We start from the raw sequence: 20047 nt of genomic DNA, 5'->3' as shown, positions 1-20047 counted from the left end.
TGAAGGCTAGTGGTCAGTCTAAATTTACAAGATGCTGTCAGCATCTCTCTGTGTTTTATAAGCCACTTGTGTACTTGCTTAACAGATGTCCTTTCAAAAGCTTTTATGATTATTAAATTTATAAGCTTAATGTCTAGGTATAGGTGAAACCCCAAAGGTTAAGAGTTAATACAAAAATGAATAAGCCTCATCTTGGATTTTATGACCTCTGGTTTTCTACAATTTTCTGATATTTTTCATGACTAGATTTTCCTAGAACTAGATTGTTGACATTGAAAACAGAATTGAGATGTTTACCAAAATATCTCCCTCCTGTCATATGGACTTTGGGGACTGAAAATCCCAAAATGTTGGTTCTATATTTATGAGACTGATAAAAGACCTTTAATAAATGGAAAATACTAGCCTTTGCATTTCCAAAGAATTTATAAGAGAATTTAATGCATCTTCTATCTTTTTATTTCCTCTAAACTTTTTTGCACTTTCATATTTCTACTGAGGTTCTGAAGGCTAAGGTGAGGAAATTTTTGGATTGAGACTAGGTGTTTACACAAGGCATCTGCCTTGGGGTTAGAACCCAGTAAAGTGCTTGAGGACTAACTTAAACAGACCTTGTTTGACTTACATTCACTTCTTTATTCACTAAGACTTTATCCATTTGGGGTCTGAAAAAGAATCTAGGTAACAGGAGAAAAGGAAAGTGTTCATTTCTTTCTTTTACAAAGTAAAAAAAAAACCCTTTCCAATATAACTGTTGAACTAAATTTGATTGAATTAAAATATTTGAGGTCAGGTAAGATGAAGATTTCCGTTTTATTTCATTAGGGTTGGTGCTGGGGTTTCTTCTTATGATAGGGTCATACTGTTTTCCCAGAGTCATTTTATTTATTTAAATTATTTACACTGTTGTTTTTTTAATCTCTTGTTTAATTTCTTTTGATATTTCAAAAGAAATCAATGCAAATTAACTCTAAGGCTATTTTCTTTAATGTGAGAAAAAAGCCCAAAGTTTAGAGCTTTATGGATACTATTTGAAAATTGACTGATTAGAGCAATTCTTGTAGAATTAATTTGGATTTTTTCATAAAAAATATTTGCCCTTGCATTCATTTGACTATTTTCCTTGCTATATTCTTCTCATGGAGTAGCATTTAGAAGCCTTACAAATCTAGGAGTGTAATAGTCTCTTTGTTGCCATTTTGTGTGCATCATCATAATTGTGAATATGTATTCTAATATAGAAATCCCCAAAACTATGGTGAGGAGCTATTTTGAATTTCCTTGAAACCTGATCATTCAGCAGTGAATTCTGGGCTACAGAAGGTGAAGGCTTGGGTGGAAATTGGGTTGAATCCTACTAATATCACAGATGAAGAGCTGGAAGGTCTTCAAACTTGTTTCACAAATGAGAAAAAAAAACTCAGAGTGAAGTGACTTGCCCAAGGTGATCATAAAAGAAGAAGCATAAGATAAACATATGCCAGTTACATGCCATTGCCCATTGGAAATCCTGGCAAACTTTGCAGAGAGGTAGAGGAGGTTTGAATTTAGAGTTAGAAAGAACCTTAGAAATTATACAGTAAACTCTTTCATTTTGCAGAAACAGAAACATAACATGGAGAGGGAAAAGAACTTAACCAAGTTCACAGAACAAGTGAAAGAATAGGAATTTGAATCCAGGGTGTCTAGCCCCCCCAATCCAGGGCTCTTTCTAGTATAATGGAATGACTATTGTGTCAGCAACAATTATTTCTGACTCCTATAAGCTGATGGACTGGAAGAGACCATTTGCAATAATGGTTCAATGCCAGTGGCTTTACCTCTAGTAAGATGAGTCTTTTTCCCCTCCTATCCAATTAAAGTTAATTAAGATTGATTTTTTCTGCTATTTTGGGCTACACTAGTTTGTAGTTCACAACAATGATGATAACTCTGGTCCAAAAGTACTAAAATTATTGACAAGGGCTACAAAGCAATTTCAGGTCATTTGATATGAATAATTAAAGGAATTTATGTTTGTAGTTTTTTGAGTTCAGTCTAAATTAAGGTAAAAACTGTCTCAGGTTCTAATTCCAGCAAACAAAATGCCTCAAGGGGAAAGAGGCAGGGAAGAATCAATGTTGATAGTTCTATGTCATAAATTCTATTATTTGAACTTTACAATAATTCTATGAGGTCAGTAATGCAATGTTGTCTCCATTTTATAAATGAGGAAACTGAGGCTCAGAGAGGTTGTTTACCCCAGGTCACACAATCATTGTAGGTATGTGATATAGTGAAAAGAGTACTAGATCTGGATTCAGTTGACCTGGGTTCAAATATTAGATTTGCCATTTACTACTTGTATGCTTTTGAGCAAATCATCTGACCTCTTGAGGCCTCAGTTTCCTCATCTGTAAAATCTGGAGTCTGATTAGATGACCTGTAATGTACCTTTCATCTATAAAGTCATGATTCTTAATGGTAAAGCTGGGGCTTCAAATATAAAAGCTCTTTTTGCAAATCTGATGTTCTGTCCCCTGCACCAGGCTATTTCAGGGTTCAGTGGTAAAGCTTCTTTTTGTATAAAACACACACACACACACACACACACACACACAAGCCTGGCTGGAAGTATTATGATAACAAGGTCAGTAGATACATTAAAATAAAAGAGAAAAATGGCACAAACAAAGATAGTAATTTAAACTCCAATCTCTTTAATAAAACATGTTTCTTCACAGGGAATGTAGAACTTATCTTCTTGAGGGTAGACTAGCCCCAAATTGGCAATTAGCTGTGATGTGCAGAATTCTGGATACTGTGGGGAATACCAAGTAACAGGAGGCATGGGACCTGCTTTTTAAGAGCTTACTATCTCTAGGAGCAGATGAAGAACAAATATATGGGCACATGGCACATATTAATAGGACTGTGTAGCAGGGGCCAGTTCCAAACTAAGTATACACATCCTAAGGGTAGGGACCTTGGATGCAAACAAACACAGAACCAGGTTGGTTTAGTCAGTGAAAGCTTCCTGGAAAAGATGAATTTTGAAGCCAGGTATTATAAGAGATGGTGGTTCGTTGGATAGAGTGCTGGGCCTGGAGTCAGGAAGACTGACTCCAAATCTGGCCTCAGACAGTTACTACCTATGTAAGTCACTTAACCTTGTTTACCTCAGTTTGCTTTTCTGTAAAATGGGTTGGAGAAGGAAATGACAAACCACACCTTTGTCAAGAAAATCTCAAATGGGGTCATGAGAAGTCAGACACACCTGAAAATGACTGAACAAAGGTATACAAAAGTATACGAGATCGAGATAGAGAGATAGACAGACAGATAAATAGATATTATTAAGTGCTTTCTGTCTGTCAGGTACTGTGCTAAGTAATGGGGATAAAAATACAAGAAAAATAAACAGTCACTGCCCTCAAGGAATTTATATTCTAACTGGGAAAGGCAATATATAAGAATGAGCTACAAAGTCAGGAGGTATAGGCTGGGCACTCGGTTACTAGGTGTTCCATCCTGGGGAAAGTTATTTTACTCTCTGAGTCTTAATTCCCTTGTGTGTAAAATAAAGATAAGAACCCCAACCTTCTGACCTCCCACATTTATGGTGAGAATCAAATGAGTTAATATGTATGAAAACATTTTGCACAGTGTAAATTGATAATAGAAATAGAATGCATTATTGTTAATTACATCAAATAATAAATTTTTTCCAATTCACCACAGACAAATACTGTTATCTCAGTCTAGACAAATAAAACATAATCTTAGGGGGAAGCAGTATTATAGTGGAGCAAGCATTTGAATTGGTGTCAGAGGACCTAGATTCAAGTTTTGACTCTGCCCCTTCCTGACTATGCAGCCTTGGGTAAGTCATTTTCTTTCAAGGGCCTCAGTTTTCTGATCTATAAAATGAAGGAGCTGGAGTAATGATCTTTAAGACCTCTTCTGGCTCTACAGTGGCTATGATCCTAGACTATTATTTACACAACACATGCTCAGTGAAGGGAGGGTGTTCTTATGACCAAATGATCTTGCAAAACTGATTAATGTTGGGTAAGTTCTGCCTTGGGGATTATCATGCCAAAGAATACTGAGCCTGACTGAACTGTCATCTCTGGTTGAGTGTCTCTGTCTCTCCATAGCAAATAAGAGGAGCCAGTATGTAGCCAAAGGTAGTTGACTTCACATCAGGACAGTTTTCTTTTCTATTTGGTTTCCATCACATAGCTTATTCTCCTGCCAACTCTGTATCCACATTTCTCTGAAGTTTTTCATTAGCACAGGTGGGAGGTCTTTCCCATGGTCCCAACGAAATGGGAACCTGGAGAGAGACAATTTAACACCAGGAAGCCCTGCTGTGAAGGATAGGTGATTTATATTGGGAGAACACTTTGGAGCACACAGGGACAATCAGATTTGTGTTCCAAAAGTTAATCATCAATGGCAAATGGTCTTTTACCAGCCTACTTCATACACACCTAACGAGCCCTTCTTTGACAGCAATTGTGCTTGACTTATTCAAGGTTCACTTACAAGTTTTAAAGATTTTTATCTTGTATTACAGATAATTGCTGACTGAATTGAATACAATCCTCACAGTATACCATGCTGAAAGGTCTGGGGTTTCTGTGTTTTAATAGATTTTCCTGGGAAGTGGGGAAAAAAATTAACAATCCACAAAAACCCTCATCTTAGTAATTGGAGCTTTCTCATTGGTTCAGCTTTAAGTTTCTGGCCCAGATCCTGCTGGGCTTTTGGGATTGAATGCCTTAACCTTAGCTCTCCTTGGGCGTATGGATGTATTTGTGCTATGTGCTCAAGGGCAACCGTGTGTCTAGGGACAGAAAGCTGGCTGGCTCAGGAAAAAAAATGTTGTTTTATCTTAGAACCAGGGTAGAAGAAGAATAAGGAGGTGAAAATGAATAGTTAGCCCTTTATTCTTTTGTGGGTGTTCATTCTTTCTCTTGGTGTTTTTATCTAGATGCCAATGTAAGTGTTTCGAAGGCATGGCTTAAAATAAAAACACACAAAAAGGTGTTTGTAAGTAGTGACTATAATATTGATATTCTGATGGAAAGATCAAGCTTATTATATAATTTCTTTAAAAGGTAGAAGATATTATGATGATGATGGTGGTGGTGGTGGTGGTGGTGGTGGGGGTGCTGCTGCTGCTGCTGCTGCTGATAGCAATTAGCAAGGCCATAGAAGCTTAAACATAAATTCCATTTATTTTTTCCATTGCAAACAAAACAATCATTTTATCTACCTGCGTATCAGTCCTCTGAATATTAAACATTAAAGAAAAATAGTAGAATGGCAAATTGTCCCGGGACAATTTCTAGCTCAATTATTTTGAGTATAAGATAAAAAGAACAAGATTATGAGTAATAAGAAACAATCTTTGGGTGCTCAAAATTTGGCAAAATATTTTCCCCTAATTATCTCATATCTGTGTAATAAACCTGTGAGGTTTGTACTACAGGTATTATCATCCCCATTTTACAGATGAGGCAACTGTGGCTCAGAAAATTTAAGCAACTTGTCCAGGGTTACATAGCTAGTAAGTATCTGAGATGGAATCTGAACCAAGATCGTCCTGATTATAAGTCCAGGGACTTATCCATGCATCTCCTGGACAAAAACACTGAACTGGTTTGAATTTCCTCTCAGGCATTTAGTGGGCAAGACTAAATTTTGAATTAAGAAAATATTTGCTTTTACTGAGATATATCATAATATGTATGAATAAGATTCCTTAACTTTATCTCTTACCTATACTTGCATTTTGTGATCAATTTTCACTTTCAAAACCCTCTTCTATTTTCTCTTTCATCTGAAGCAAATACACAGTCTTTAAAAAAAAATACCCTCTAGAACAGTGGTAGTTGTGAAGTTAGTCAGCTACACATCAGGTTTTCATGACACCCCCACAACTTTCATCCTCATTACATCTCTGAAATCCTGCCATCTTCATTCCTGTGACAAATCTACTAGGATACACTTGTCAATTTGTGGCACATTAATTTAGCAATATTCTTGCATATATGTGCCATATGAAGTCATGTTGTAAAAGGTTTCTTTTAGAAATTTTCATCTACTTTGAACAGGTCACTGGAGTGTGAATATACTAGGCATTGCTAGACTAAACCTTCTACTTTAAATGTGTCCGCCTTCTCACCATGCCCTAAACATTCCAGGATTATTCCTGTCTCTGAAACTTTGTTTATACTGTATCCTCATCTTTATATCTATCAATGCCTTCTTCCTTCCTTGCATCCTTCTTTCCTTCCTTTATTGCTTTCTTCCTTCCCTCCTTTTTTCCTTCCTTTGCTACTTCCTTCCTTTCCACCTTTTTTCTTTCCCTCCTTTCTTCCTTCCCTTTTACTTTACTTCCCTACTCTTTTCTCCCTTTTCTCCCTGTATTCCTCTTTTCTTTACTTCCTTCTTTCCTTCCTTCCTTTTTTTTTGTTCCCAAGCTTAAGGGTCATCTCAAGTCTTACCCCTCCATGATCTTTCCTAAAAAGTCAAGTTCAAATGGATCATTATGCTATTGATCTGTCATAGCTTTAGTTTATCATTCAATTCAGTTCAATAAACATTTATTCAACACCTATTCTGAGTAGACTTTAGTGCTCGAAGCTGAGAAAGATGCAAAATTTAGAAAAGAAAAGATCTTGGGCAAGTGATGACTGGATGCATGCCATATGCACAAATAATGCCTGACATTTATATGGTGGTTTAAAATTCTAAATAATATCTCATCTATATGGTGTTTTAAAGTTTGCAAAATGTTTTACATATGTTTTCTTAGCTGATCCTTAAAGCAGCTCTATGAGAAGTATAGGTAAGGTAATAAAAGTACTTTCCATGCAACAGCCTTATTAGGGAAGGATTATTATTGCAAATACTAAGTCCTTACCACCCAGAATACACTTCTCAGCCTGACACACTCACTCTCTCTTCTTTTTTTCTTCCAGTTCATCTTTACTATGAAATTCTTTTCACTGGTACCTCCTCCTTGATAGTCACTATGGCATTCCTTCCTTTGATTTTTGAAATAGTTGACACACTGGGTAAAAGTGCACTTATATTATATAAGATACTTGGTTCTGAAGAGTGTTTATAAAATGAATTTTTGTGAAGTGGCCTACACTTTCAAGTTGTCTTAAGTTACAGTTTCAGAGATGTATTCTCAAGGAAAATGTTTTCAGTCAAACAGTTTTCTGTTCTACTTTCCCAGAATCTTGACAGGTAGTAGAAAATACCCCAGTCTGTTCTGAAATTTTATAGCCCTTTTAAAAGCCATCATTCATATTTATACCCAAAACCTCTAATAAAAAAGTCTTATTTTCTGTTCTAATCCAGCTACCTATACCTTCTTCATTGTTGGACTGTTGTTTAAATAAAATCTTACTTAGGTACCATTCCAGGGAAGGGGACAATCTCAAGTCCCAATTTCTAGGTAAGAACCTCCTTCGCTAATATCCTCTCTTCAGAAATTCTCATCGTTATTATTAAACAGCCACCACGTAAAATAATAATAATAACTAGCATTTGTATAGTGCTTTTAGGTTTTCAAAGCACTTTATAATATTTTTCTTATTCTACTACTCCTTGTTTGACCTTGTCAAATTACTCGATATCTCTGACCTTCACTTTCCTTAATTATGAAATGAGGAAGATAGACTAGGTCATCTTTAAAGTTCTTTTAGGCTCTCAATATGGGAAGTAACCCCTATTTAGAGAAAGGAGGAAGAGGGGGAGGATGACAAAGAAGAGGAGGAGGAGGAAACATAGTAACCGAATGAAACAATGGAGCTATTGGAAGATGCATTATACCAGCTACCCATGCACACATGTTCTTCATTCTCTAAGTGGTAGCAGCAACCTAGAAGAGACTGGGGAAATATCAGAGTAAGGGAAATATCCAATTCTTTAAGAGTTCTTCTATTCTCAAAACTACCTTTCCTTTAATTGATCACAGACTTACTTTGATTCAACTCTTAAATTTCAGCTTTTGAAGATTACACATACTAATGTAGTCAGGTGCGTATATTGGTGCCTCTGCTCTTTCCCCTACTAATTAGAAGTGAGCTTTCCGTGTAATCACTTATAGATATTCAAAAATTTAGATTTATAGAACCATAATAGATATTAGAGCCATATGGGACCTCACAGGCAATTTAGTTCAACCACTTCATTTTACATATGAGGAAACTGAGGCCCAGAGAGGCTCAATGATTTACCTAAAGTCATACAGATAGTCAACATCAGAAGTTGGATTTGAACCCAGGTGTTTGTTGTGACTTCAGACCTACAGTTTATTCTACTGAACCATACTGCCTCCCTTAACTAACTTAAAGACAGATAAATGGGGAAGCTGTTTTCCCTCGCTTATACTTGAATGGCAACTCAATCCTGAAACCAAAGATCATGGGTCAAGACTGAAGATGAAAGAATGGATGATTTGCAGAAGGGAAGAAAAATTTATCTTTTTTAATTCATTAAGGAAGGACCTCTGTTGGTTACTCATTGTTTTCCCCAACATGAATGCTGGAGACTTGTATATGGTACTTTTAGAGAATTTTACAGAAAAGAAAACCCAATCAAAAGAAATCCTGAAAATTTTTGAAAGAAATCAGTCAGATTTTGTGGAAATCCAGAGCATCTCTGACTCCTTTCGGATAGAGGTACTCAGCCCTCTTCATCAAACAGCCATTTAATCTTCTGAGATGTCATAAGAGTAATAGCAAAGTTTACTATAGTGTTAAATCTCAATGAATAAATACCACTCTAGGATCAAACACATTGTCCCTGAAGGGCCATATCATAGATATATTTTGTTTCTCTCTCCCCTTCTCCCCCATGCCAATAGGTGCAGGTTAATCCTCTCCAGAGTCTCCTTCTAATACTTTTTGGGCCAAGGAGGAGGCATCCCCTTGCTGCACTCTCATTCTTCATCCTCTCCTTTTTCATTCCTTGAAAGGGATCAGCAGGGATGGAAATGGTCTTTCCATCCCACGCACAGCTGTTGGAATGAAGCTCTGGCAAGTGCCAGCCTTAACTAAAAGAGGAAATCTAGGAGCAGCATCTCTCCCTGCCTGGCTTCTCTTGGCTCACACATGCTTGGATAAGTTACTTCCACATGCTGCCCAATGCATGTGTGTGCCCCAGGCAGTCAGAGGAGTGTCTCTTGGATTAGGTTTCACTTCTAGCCAGAGCCAAAAGACTATTCTCTACAAATGGACCCTGCCACAAAAGCTCCAAATAGGGAATCCAAAGAGCAATGAGAAGATCACAGTTTGATTGCCATTTCTCTCAAACATTTGCCTTAATGGGAAGGCAAAGCAAACTCACTGAGCTGTTCTCTTGTCCATTGTACCTGGAGATACCCCAAGAGCTATCTGCCTGGCTGGTGATAGATACTTCCAACAGCTGTGTGCCCAGTGTTGTAGGTACAGCTGTACGGATGGCAGTGCTGTGCAGGTCCATCTGTTACATGCCCAATGCCAGCTTCCTTATTTCAGTCAAATTGAGCATGGGAGTCATTAGAAAGAAACACAATGGTCCAATAAACAATACTTCAGTGTTTCACTGCCTTTCTACAATGCACCCTCCCTCTAAGGTCCTTTACTCTACCCTCTATTTGTGCTAGGGAACAGTCAAGCCCCTTGCCCCACCTCCAAAAAAAGTGGCATTTTTCCAGATTAGCTAGGTGTGCTGGCTAAACCCATGTCATGGGGACACATTGTTAATAGGGAGGAAGATGTCATGAGACAGAGTGGTACAGTGGAAAGATTCTGGACAGTAAGGATACTAAAATTCCTAAATTTAAAGTTTTTAGTTTTTAAAGTTCTTAAATTCTGCAACTTCACTAGCCCATTGCATGGCTGTGGGAAGTCATTGTTTTTTTTTTTATTGAAAAATTCAATTAACAAAGATATGTTGCCTTCCCTTTCTCTTCCTCACTCAAAAAAAAGGAACAAAGGATTACAAAATTATTGTAAAATGTCCACAATCAAGGAAAACAAATTCATCAGCTATTTCCAAAAGTTATATGTCTCATTCTGTGCTAGGTCTATCATCTTTCTGTCAGGGTGGTAGCATGTTTCATCCTGGTTCTTCTTGACTTATGAGAATTCATTCTTGGAATATTTCACTTCTCTGTACCTTATTTTCTTCACATGAATGAATGAATGAAAAATATTTATTAAAGTACCAAGCAAGCACTGTTCTAAATAGTGAAGGTACAAATACACCAGCAAAGGAGGTCGCAGTCTCGTAGGAGGAGGAGACAACATATATCAGGTGGCCAAGGAGGGTTATTTTGGCCTTGAAAGTTACAGGGATAGTAAGTGGAGCCATAGGAAAAGTAATCTGACACATCCTTTCCAGGAGTAAATAGAGGCAATTGTGAATCTAGAATTACCAAGGGTTGTGGTGGAGGGTATGCAGAGAGGCTTGTCACCTGGCAAGGAGATAGACCAGGAATGAATTGTTCCTAGACATACTCCTAGATGTAGGGGGTGATTGAGGCAACCATCAGTCAGGACATCAGGGCTTCAAGGAAGGAGTTATGGGGATGAAAGAGTTGAGAAAAATTAATATTATGCTGTGTCATTTGATATTTAACCTGAATCTGTAATATACCCTTTTCTGTCAAAACCTCATCTCTTAGTTTAGCTCAAAAGAGACCTCTCTCATTCTAGCTAAGGAATGAAATTACTCCCAGGTCCCAAGGCAGTGACCCTTACTATTGTTTAACTGATAAACAGAACCAGCCTGAGTTAGGTCTTCTTCCAGAGATATGTCACTTTGCCCTTGTAATTCCCCTCACCAACTTGGGAATGATCTGGTCTACAAAAAAAAACCACAAAAAACAACAAAAAAAAACTAAGCCAGGGGGATCTTAATTGGAGTAGTTATTCTAGATTGCTAGAGGTAGCTGGGTGCCATAACCAGTCCACCTTTCCCAACCGTAACACCCCCTTCCCCCCATGATGAATAGGGAGGAGTTGAGAATTCTTAGCCTTCCTCCTCATTAAAATGTCTACCAATCAGAACTGCCTCACTTCTTTGCCAGGGGAGGTCCCAAAGATGTATTGATAGGAAGACAGATTTGGATTTAAAGGGGCCTGTGACACTCATTTGTGGATCTTTGGACACCAAGAGAGATCAATGACATCAGTTTATTGGTTATCATTAGCCTTACTAACAAATTGGTTAATCATACCTAGAACTTTGTTTCATGGAATTGCATTTGGCACAAGTTACATCCTGGAGAAGGAACTCTGTAAACCTTCAAGCTTATTATCATATCAGTGTGAACTATGTTTAATAAGCTGCATGTCTTATTAAAGGAGGAATGAATTTTTACCACTAATGAAGGTCCAAAATATGCCCAGATCAAAGCTGACAAACTAATGAAGGATTGTGTCAATTAACTAATTAGTAGGTTAAATACCATCTGGGAATATTTTAATTCCTACAGTTTCTGATGGTGATCTTGGTTCCTTATTCAATTCAATACAGTAAGGATAAGTAGAAGTCCCAGGAAAAGCAGAAGACACTCTCCTACCTTAGGAAAATAACAATATTATGGAGGAATGTAAACACATGAAAAATATAGGCTGAAGTTAAACCCTCAACATCCTAAAGCAGACATGTAAAGCTTGGAAGCAGGTAGGGGCCAAAATTAAAATAGGTTAAACTTCTTTGAGCCGCAGATCGGTTTTTAGCCACTCACTTTCCAAGTAAAGGTATAACAATGGTTGGTTGCCATGGGTCACATGACAAAAGGAGAGAGTAGGCAGTGGCAACCTACCCACCAAGTTGCATGATGGGCACAATAGTGATTAGTTGAAGGAGCATTATTAAGTGGGGTGTGGACAAAGCACTGGCTACATCTCTCTTTTACATCCTCTACATTTTTCATGGGCCACCCTAAATTCTTTGGTAGATTTCAAGTGACCCACAGGCTGTGTGTTGTACAAGCCTGTCCTAAAGGAATCCTACCTAGGTAATCTTATCTCAAGGTCAAGGTCATGAATTCTTAACTTTTGTTGTATCGTTTCCATTTGGCATTCTGATGACACCGAGGGACCTCTTCTCTTCATAAAACGACATAAAATCATCAAAATATCTTTTAAAATGTTCACAATTAATAATCTTTTCTCTAGATAATTAGATAGACAGGTAGTCCAAGCATTTATCAAGAGTATACTATCTGCCAGATACGGTGCTATGTAAGTGATGCCTATTCATATTTAAGCAAGCAAGACCATCCTGGACCTCAAAGAGTCTATATTCTAATGGGGAAAATGACCCATAAAGGGGAACTAGAAAAAGGAGAGGGAGTCACTGTGGTAGAATTTGTTTGATGAGATTTGTGTTCTTGGGGAATGTATAAGATTATGACTCTTTAAATTTGTTTGGCTTTTATGACTTTGAATGAAGTATGGGATTATGGATCAATCTTCTTTTTAACTTTTACAGCCTAAGAGAAATGTACAAGATTACACTATGTAAAAGAATTATTTCTCTGTCATTCTGACATAATTTTGCCTATAAGGAGCTCATGTAGTTTTTCTCTGAGGACTGAACGTATGCTTGAACATCATAATAAAATTTAGGTTTTTACCTCAATGATTCCTCTGTTGTGATATGTATGTATGTATGTATGTATGTATGTATGTATGTATGTCTCTCTCTCTCTCTCTCTCTCTCTCTCTCTCTCTCTCTCTCTCTATATATATATATATATATATATATATATATATATATATATATATATATATATATATATATATATACACTTTTTTGGTAGCAGTTACCTACCACATGAACTCAGAAAGAAGACATATCTCATGTAACATTTTAAATACAATAAGAATTTAATAATTGCTCCCTGGGGGAGGAAAGGCAGAGAATGAAAGGGACATCAAGTCCTTCAACATGGACAGGGGAAGTTGATTTGCCTTCTTAGAGTTGGAATAGTGCAGTATGAAGTGAAATCCATCCAAGCCTGGTCCATAGAATAATAGATATAGAGTTGGAAAGGAACGCAGAGACCACTTACTCCAACTCTTTCATTTTGTAGCTGAGGAACAGAGGCCAGAGATAGAGCCTTGCACAAGTTCACACAGGTATTAGTAGCAGAGCCAAGAATTAAGTCAGAGGCCAATATATTTCCAATGTACCATGTTGCTCATCTCTTGAGATAATATATGTAATGTGCTTAGCACAGTGCCTGGAACATAGTCAGTACTTATTAAATGCTTGTTTCCTTCCTTCTTTTGTATCAATGGGAATTAATTGAAGAAGACCTTACGCTAACTTTGCATACAATCCAACAGGGTACTGTGGCAAGACAGCTGGAGATGGTGATAGAATTCTTATGTTCAAATCCCAGCTCTGCCATCTAGAACCTGTGTGATCTTGGACAAGGACCAGGGATGGAGAACCTCAGGTGCCGCCCTTTGATCAAATCCAGACTTCACAGAACAAATCCCATTAATAAAAGGATTTGTTCTATAAAACTTGGACTCAGTTACAAAGCTGCACTCAAGGACCTAGAAGGCCACATGTGGCCTCAAGGCCACAGGTTCCCCACCCCCGGACAGGGCCCTTTCTATGGGCCTCAATTTCCAATAATAAAGATAATTATTATATATTTATAATATAAATATATCATACAATACATAATAACATATAGCATTTATATAGTGCTTTCAGGTTTGTGAAGTGCTTTACAATTATGACCCATTTTAACTTCACAATGACTGGAAGGTAGGTGCTATTACTACTCTCATTTTACGGATGAGGAAACTAAGACTGAGGGTAAGTGATCTGCCCAGGTGCCAGAGGCTGGATGTGAACTGAGGTCTTCCTGACTCAAGGTCTAGTTCTCTATCCACTATGTCACTTGATTGACCCATTTGTAAAATAAGGGGGTTGGACAAGATGACCTTTAAGGGACTTTTACCTCAAAAATCTATGATCTTAAGAAAACTGAAAGCCTAGCACAGGAGCTTGTTCTAAATATGACTTGAGGACAATAATTTTTTTAGCTATTTGCAGGAAGGATCAAAGGTAGGAAGTCTGATTCAGAAACTGTTATAGTCAATTCAAAGGTGGTCATGTTATAACAGATTGGAGCTATAATAATGGTGAGGGAGAGAGGGATACAGGGAACATTATATAGATAAAATGGGAAGGATATGATGACATTTGGGGAGCCAAGGTCAAAAGAGACAAGTAGCTCCCTGGCTTCTCACATCACTGAATGGCCATTTGGACTTCAGCAATGGTCAGTCCAGAAGGGAGAAAAAGAGAATCAATTCATCTGATGGTAGGATTTCATGGCTTAAAGATAAACTGAGGTGCATGATGGGAAGAATAACATCCTGGTCCGGCAGGATATCTCATACTGGAGTAGCAAGGAGACATCCGTATTTTCGTCTTCTATGAGTCTGTATCGTCAAGTAGTGTGAGTGTTTTACTGTTCCAGAAATTGTTCAGGCATGTAATAGATAGAGTTCTACTTCAGATAAGTTGTTTTCTTCCTGCAGTTGTGTCAATTTTTATGGTTTTGACAGGATAGTTTAAGTAGCCTGAGCTTTTATAACCATTTTTAAAGTCAGCATGCATGCTTTCACATGCATTTTTTTTTAATCAAGAAGAGTTTCTCAGTCTTTTCTCTAATTAAGCTACTCTTTCTTCTCTTGAGACTATATTATCCTTTAAAAAAAATACTATTCAATGTGATTGTTCAGTTGTGGACTTTCTGCGATTGATTTCTCCATGATTTGCCCTATATACCTGCCTAAATACAATTCTTGATTTGTTCAGACTATTGATGATTCAGCAAGTAGCCCCATTAGACATCCCAATTAGTGCTCTCTGTGGTATATTTGGTTTTTTGAAAAAAAAATGCAATTCTAACTTAGCCTAATTTAGTTGCTTCCTCCTATAGTGTTAATCAGTTTGTGTACTAGTCCCAAAGCAGTATTTTTAAGGAAGCCCCAATAATTTCTTCTGATCTCTGCTTATCTGACTCTAAAACCATTAGTGGGAATGAGAAATGGTTGAAGATGGGATTATCTATAAGGATGAAGCTAATTATAAGCATCTAGGACCCTGAGTAACTAGGCCAAAAGGTATTTAAGCCAGTCTCTGCGTCTGTGAGATTGAAAAGGAACTAGACCTAAACTTGTGTATTTGAAATAATATCAGTATCTCCTTGCATTGGCCTGGGCTTACAGTCCCAGGATTACACCTAAAGACTTTTGTCACATTATTTTCCCTTTGGGGGTTCCAGTTTTCCTCATCTATGAAGACATCAGAATAAATGGTTTCTAAGTTTTCTTTCCGCTTTTGCCAGGGTAATAATCTATGAATTAAGGAGTTACCAGGTTTTATTCGTTTAAACTTAATAATATTCCTTGAGCCTGCTCACTAGTCTCTATTGAAATGACAAACAAAATTCAAATGCTGGAGATACTCAATATCATCCATCTGGACTATTGCAATAACCAAGGGCTGTCAAACTAATCTTCTTCATGCACAGATCTTGTCATGTTATCCATCGACTGCTCACAGGCCGTGCATTAAAAACTGGATAGGAGTATATAGGTCATCTAGTTTAACTCTTTCATTTTATACATGAGAAAATTGAGATCAAGGGAATGAGGTTGAAACTTGCCCAAGATAACATAGCTAGTTTTAGTAAAGCCAGGCTTTGACCCCAGGTCCTCTGACTTCAAAGCTAACATACATTTACCTATAGGATAAAGTTCAAAAGTCTAGCATTTGACACTCTATGATCTAATGTTATGGTGGTTTTTCAGGTGTTCTGCCCTGTAGTCAAACTGGACTACTTATTCCTCATCCTCCAAAATCACCTTCTGCTTTCCCTTCTCCCTTCTGGTGATTTAACTCCTACTGATCCTTTAAAGTCTAACTCAAATTTCACCTCCTGCATGAAGCCTTTCTTGGTTTTTCCCATTGGGTAGGAATACTTTCTCTGTTCTCACTATGACCTATGTTTGTACTTTTCATGCATTTCTCATGATTTCCTTAGTACGGGAAACTCTCATAGAACAAAGCAAATCAACAATTGATTTGCAACTTATTCAGGGCCTCAAAGCAAAGGAAGAATTGGAACTGAGGTTGTCCTGACTCTCTTATATAACATAACCACCTACTAAACCCTCAAATCTGTTGAAATGATAATAAACTTATGAAATTATGAAATGGGGGCTTTGGATACTGTGGGATCATTTGCTACTGGCCATTTATTCTTGAAGAGAACCAGTGACATCAGGAGGGTGATGTTTTGGCTTGTAAGTGAATTGGATTTAAATGAGGCAGAGCTGTGCAAAGTCACCAGCTTTACTCTCTCCTACAGAGTCATTGGTGTCTAGTGGCAAGACGTAGGTCAGGGAGACCTTGACCTTTTTAAGCTGAAGTCTAAAGCCCACGATGACAGTGGGAAATGGGGCAGCAATCACACCTTAAGTAGACACAGAGGGTACAGAGATGCAGCAAAAAGGGCACAGTGAAACAGCATGTGGGAGGTGGGATGGTAAAGAGAGAAAGGTAGCATGAGTAGAGAATGGGGGGGGAGTCAGAGAATATGATTCATGTAACCATGGATTAGAATTGGGAGAATAGATAACATGGACCTGAAGGAGATGAAAGAGGGCTGGGGGAAGGACAGGAATTTGAGGTCTCATTGGATTTTGGGGAGAACAGACTTTTATCTTTGCTACCTTGGGATGTTCATCAACACATCCAAATCAGCTCAAAGTCGTTGGTAAAACTTTAAAGTCAACTTGTCTACATCATCTCAAAATCATCAGCACCTTTTGGTGTTCTGTGGATGTCTAGAATTTATATAGGAGTTACATATCATAGGATCAAAGACCTTGACAGCAAAGTCTAGATTTCTTCGCCTGATTTCATACATATTAGCAAGATGTGGTTTTTGGTTAATACATGATACAATTTATAAATTATGCTCCTTTGATCTTTTAGACAGTTTGTAGGAGACTTTCAGGTTCCCCATAATAGTCTTATTTCCTACTATCACCTCTTTATACTGTCTACTTATAAACTTACTGCTTATCTGGGATGGGAACCAGAACCAGATCTAATTTTAAAACACCTACGAAGTCAAGGCATAGACTTATCCAAAATTTACCTCATCTTCAGCTGCTAGAATCATTGTGCTCTCCATCAATTATTACTAATTTATTATTAATATATTAATTATCATTAATATATTATATTGTCATAATAATATATTATTAATCATCCATTAATTACCCATTGTACACAATGGGTAATTAATTCAAACTTGTTATGAATTCTCTGTCTTAAAACCTAGTTTACAATGAGTAATCAGTAGTTCAGTTAAGAAGCTTACTATTGATTATTATAATAAGAAGCTAATAAGGGAAATATTTCAAGTGTAAAGTAGGTTTGGCTCAAGAGGTTATAACTTAATTATTGGTTCTATTACTGATACGATTGATTCTAAGCACCAGATGTGTATTTTGCTTGGTCAGAGATATTAGAGCTGGGAACAATGGATGGAGTCTGGGGGATGTGGATTTAGTTTTGATCTAAGTGTAAACAACTAACCCTTTTCATGTGGAACAGTTTAGTGCTAAAAAGGATATAAAATGTCTTTTTGTATAGAGTTGTATCAACAAATAAAGGATGCAAGGTATTACCACTGTCACAGATGAACATTTTAGTGCATGCAAGGAGTCGGGGAAAAAATAACCTTGGCATGATAAAATCGCTAAAATGCATATTTAAAGAAAAAAATTTTTCAGAAGGGATTTGAATAGTTTTGGAAAGAAATGATACCTTGTTTGTAGTTTTAAAAAAATGATTGTTTAGAAGGGCAGAGAAAGAATTTTTATTCAAAAACTGGGAAGAAATATAAGGCCATTATATCTATAGGCCATTATAGCCCATAAGCTCAAATGTATGAAGCTACTTTAAGAACAGAGTAAAATCTTTAAAAAAATGAAGGACCACATGACTTTTGTGATACTGAGGTTTGATTTATAAAGAACTACTGATTTTTGGGGAAATTTGTTTTAGTTGTTACCTTTTAAGTGAAGAATAAAACTACTGGGTGTCAGGAGGCTCTGATTTAAGCTACTGAAATTTAGGAGACAGAAGCTAACAGAAAAAAAGAAGGCAAATAGCAGGGGATCCAAAAAAAAATCTCTGTAGAGATTTTTGTTTTAAGAGACCAGTAGCAGAAGCAATTAATTGATAGAAGGCATCAGATGATCAAAGGGGAGGTGCTTAAAAGGAACTACTATTCAAATTATATTCTTTTTTCAATTTTTTCCCCCCAATTAACAAGCATTTAATTTCGCTTACCTACTCCATCCCAGCTAGGTGATGCAGTGGAGGGAGCCCCTGGGCCTGCAGTCAGAAGACTTGAGTTCAGATTTGGTTTCAGTTACACACTGGCTATGTGACCATAGGCAAGTTACTTAATCTTTGTTTGCCTCAGTTTCCTCATCTGAAAATGGGGATAAATAGCGCCTACCTCCCAGGATTATTGTGAGGATCAGATGAGGTAATCATTGTAAAGCACTTCTCATTGTGCCTGGCACATGGTAAATGCTATATAAATGTTATCTGCCATCATTATTATTGTAATTCTCAATTTAAAAAAGGTGGGGGTAGCTAAGTGGCACAGTGGATAGAGTGCCAGGTCTGGAGTCAGAAAGACTCATCTTCCTGAGCTCAAATCTGATTTCAGACACATACTAGGCTGTAACCCTGGACAAGACACTTAACCCTGTTTGCCTCAGTTTCCTCATCTGTAAAATGGAGTGAGAAGGAAATGGCAAACCAGTCCAGTATCTTTGCTGAGAGAATCCCAAATTGGGTCAAAAAGACTAAGACATGACTGAAAAATAACTAAACAGTAACAAAACACAAACTCTTTCCATAAACATGGATACTCAAGCAAAACAAATGTCTACATTGTTCATGTCCAGGACACATGTCATTCTGTATCTTAAATCCATTAAGTTTCTGCCAGGAGGCGGGTAGAATAGCTTATCAGTCTTCTGGAATCACGGTTGATCATGTGTTGATCAGAACTCTTAAGTCTTTCGAAGTTATTTATCTTTCCAATGTTACTATTTTTACAGGCATTGCTGTACCCACCTTACTTTGTATCAGTCTGTGTCTTCCCAAGTTTCTTTGACCCCATCCCCCTTTTCTATGACACAACAGTATACTGTTATTTTTCCATGTCATTATTTGTTCTGATATTCCTCCAATTGATGGGCAGCCTTTTACTTTCTGTTTCTTTGCCACTACAAAAAGAGTTGCTATAAATATTTTTGTATGCTTGGGTCCATTTCCTCTTTCTTCGATCTCTTCAGAGGAGAGACTGAATAGTGTTATTATTGGGTCAGAGTTTAGCTACTTTGGGGGCATAGCAACATCTCTCCATGCTCTTTGAATAGAAGCTGAAAGTGCTTATGAACTCTACAGAGAAGAGATTTACGCAGCTAGAGAGCAGTGAAGACCAGTAGTCAGTTAACAGAGAGGTGACCAAGTATACTGCAGATTTTCCTGAATAGACCAGTAACATTAAAGATTTCAGCCTACAGTTGCATTACCCCAAGCACATTGGGGTTTTTCTCTTTTATGTACTTCCCTGCCAGGTTCTTGTGTGTTCCCACTCTTCTCCATAAATATTAAGGGCACTGGTTGTACATAGAGTATGACTCAGGTTTAAGTGTGAATTTTAATAGATTTTATTCATCACATTTGGGTATTTGTTGTTGTTATTCAATTGTTTCAACTGTGTCCAACTCTTTGTGACCCCATTTAGGGTTTTCTTGGCCCAAATGCTGAAGTAGTTTTCCATTTCCTTCTCCAGTTCATTTTACAGATAAGGAAACTGAGGCAAACAGGATTAAGTGACTTTCCCAGGGTCATACAGCTAGTATGTATTTGAGACCAGATTTGAATTCAGGAAGATGTGTCTCCCTGATTTCAA

This window comes from Notamacropus eugenii, chromosome 5, assembly GCF_028372415.1.
Source record: "Notamacropus eugenii isolate mMacEug1 chromosome 5, mMacEug1.pri_v2, whole genome shotgun sequence".
In the NCBI taxonomy this organism is placed as follows: domain Eukaryota; kingdom Metazoa; phylum Chordata; class Mammalia; order Diprotodontia; family Macropodidae; genus Notamacropus; species Notamacropus eugenii.
This window is presented reverse-complemented; position numbering follows the sequence as displayed.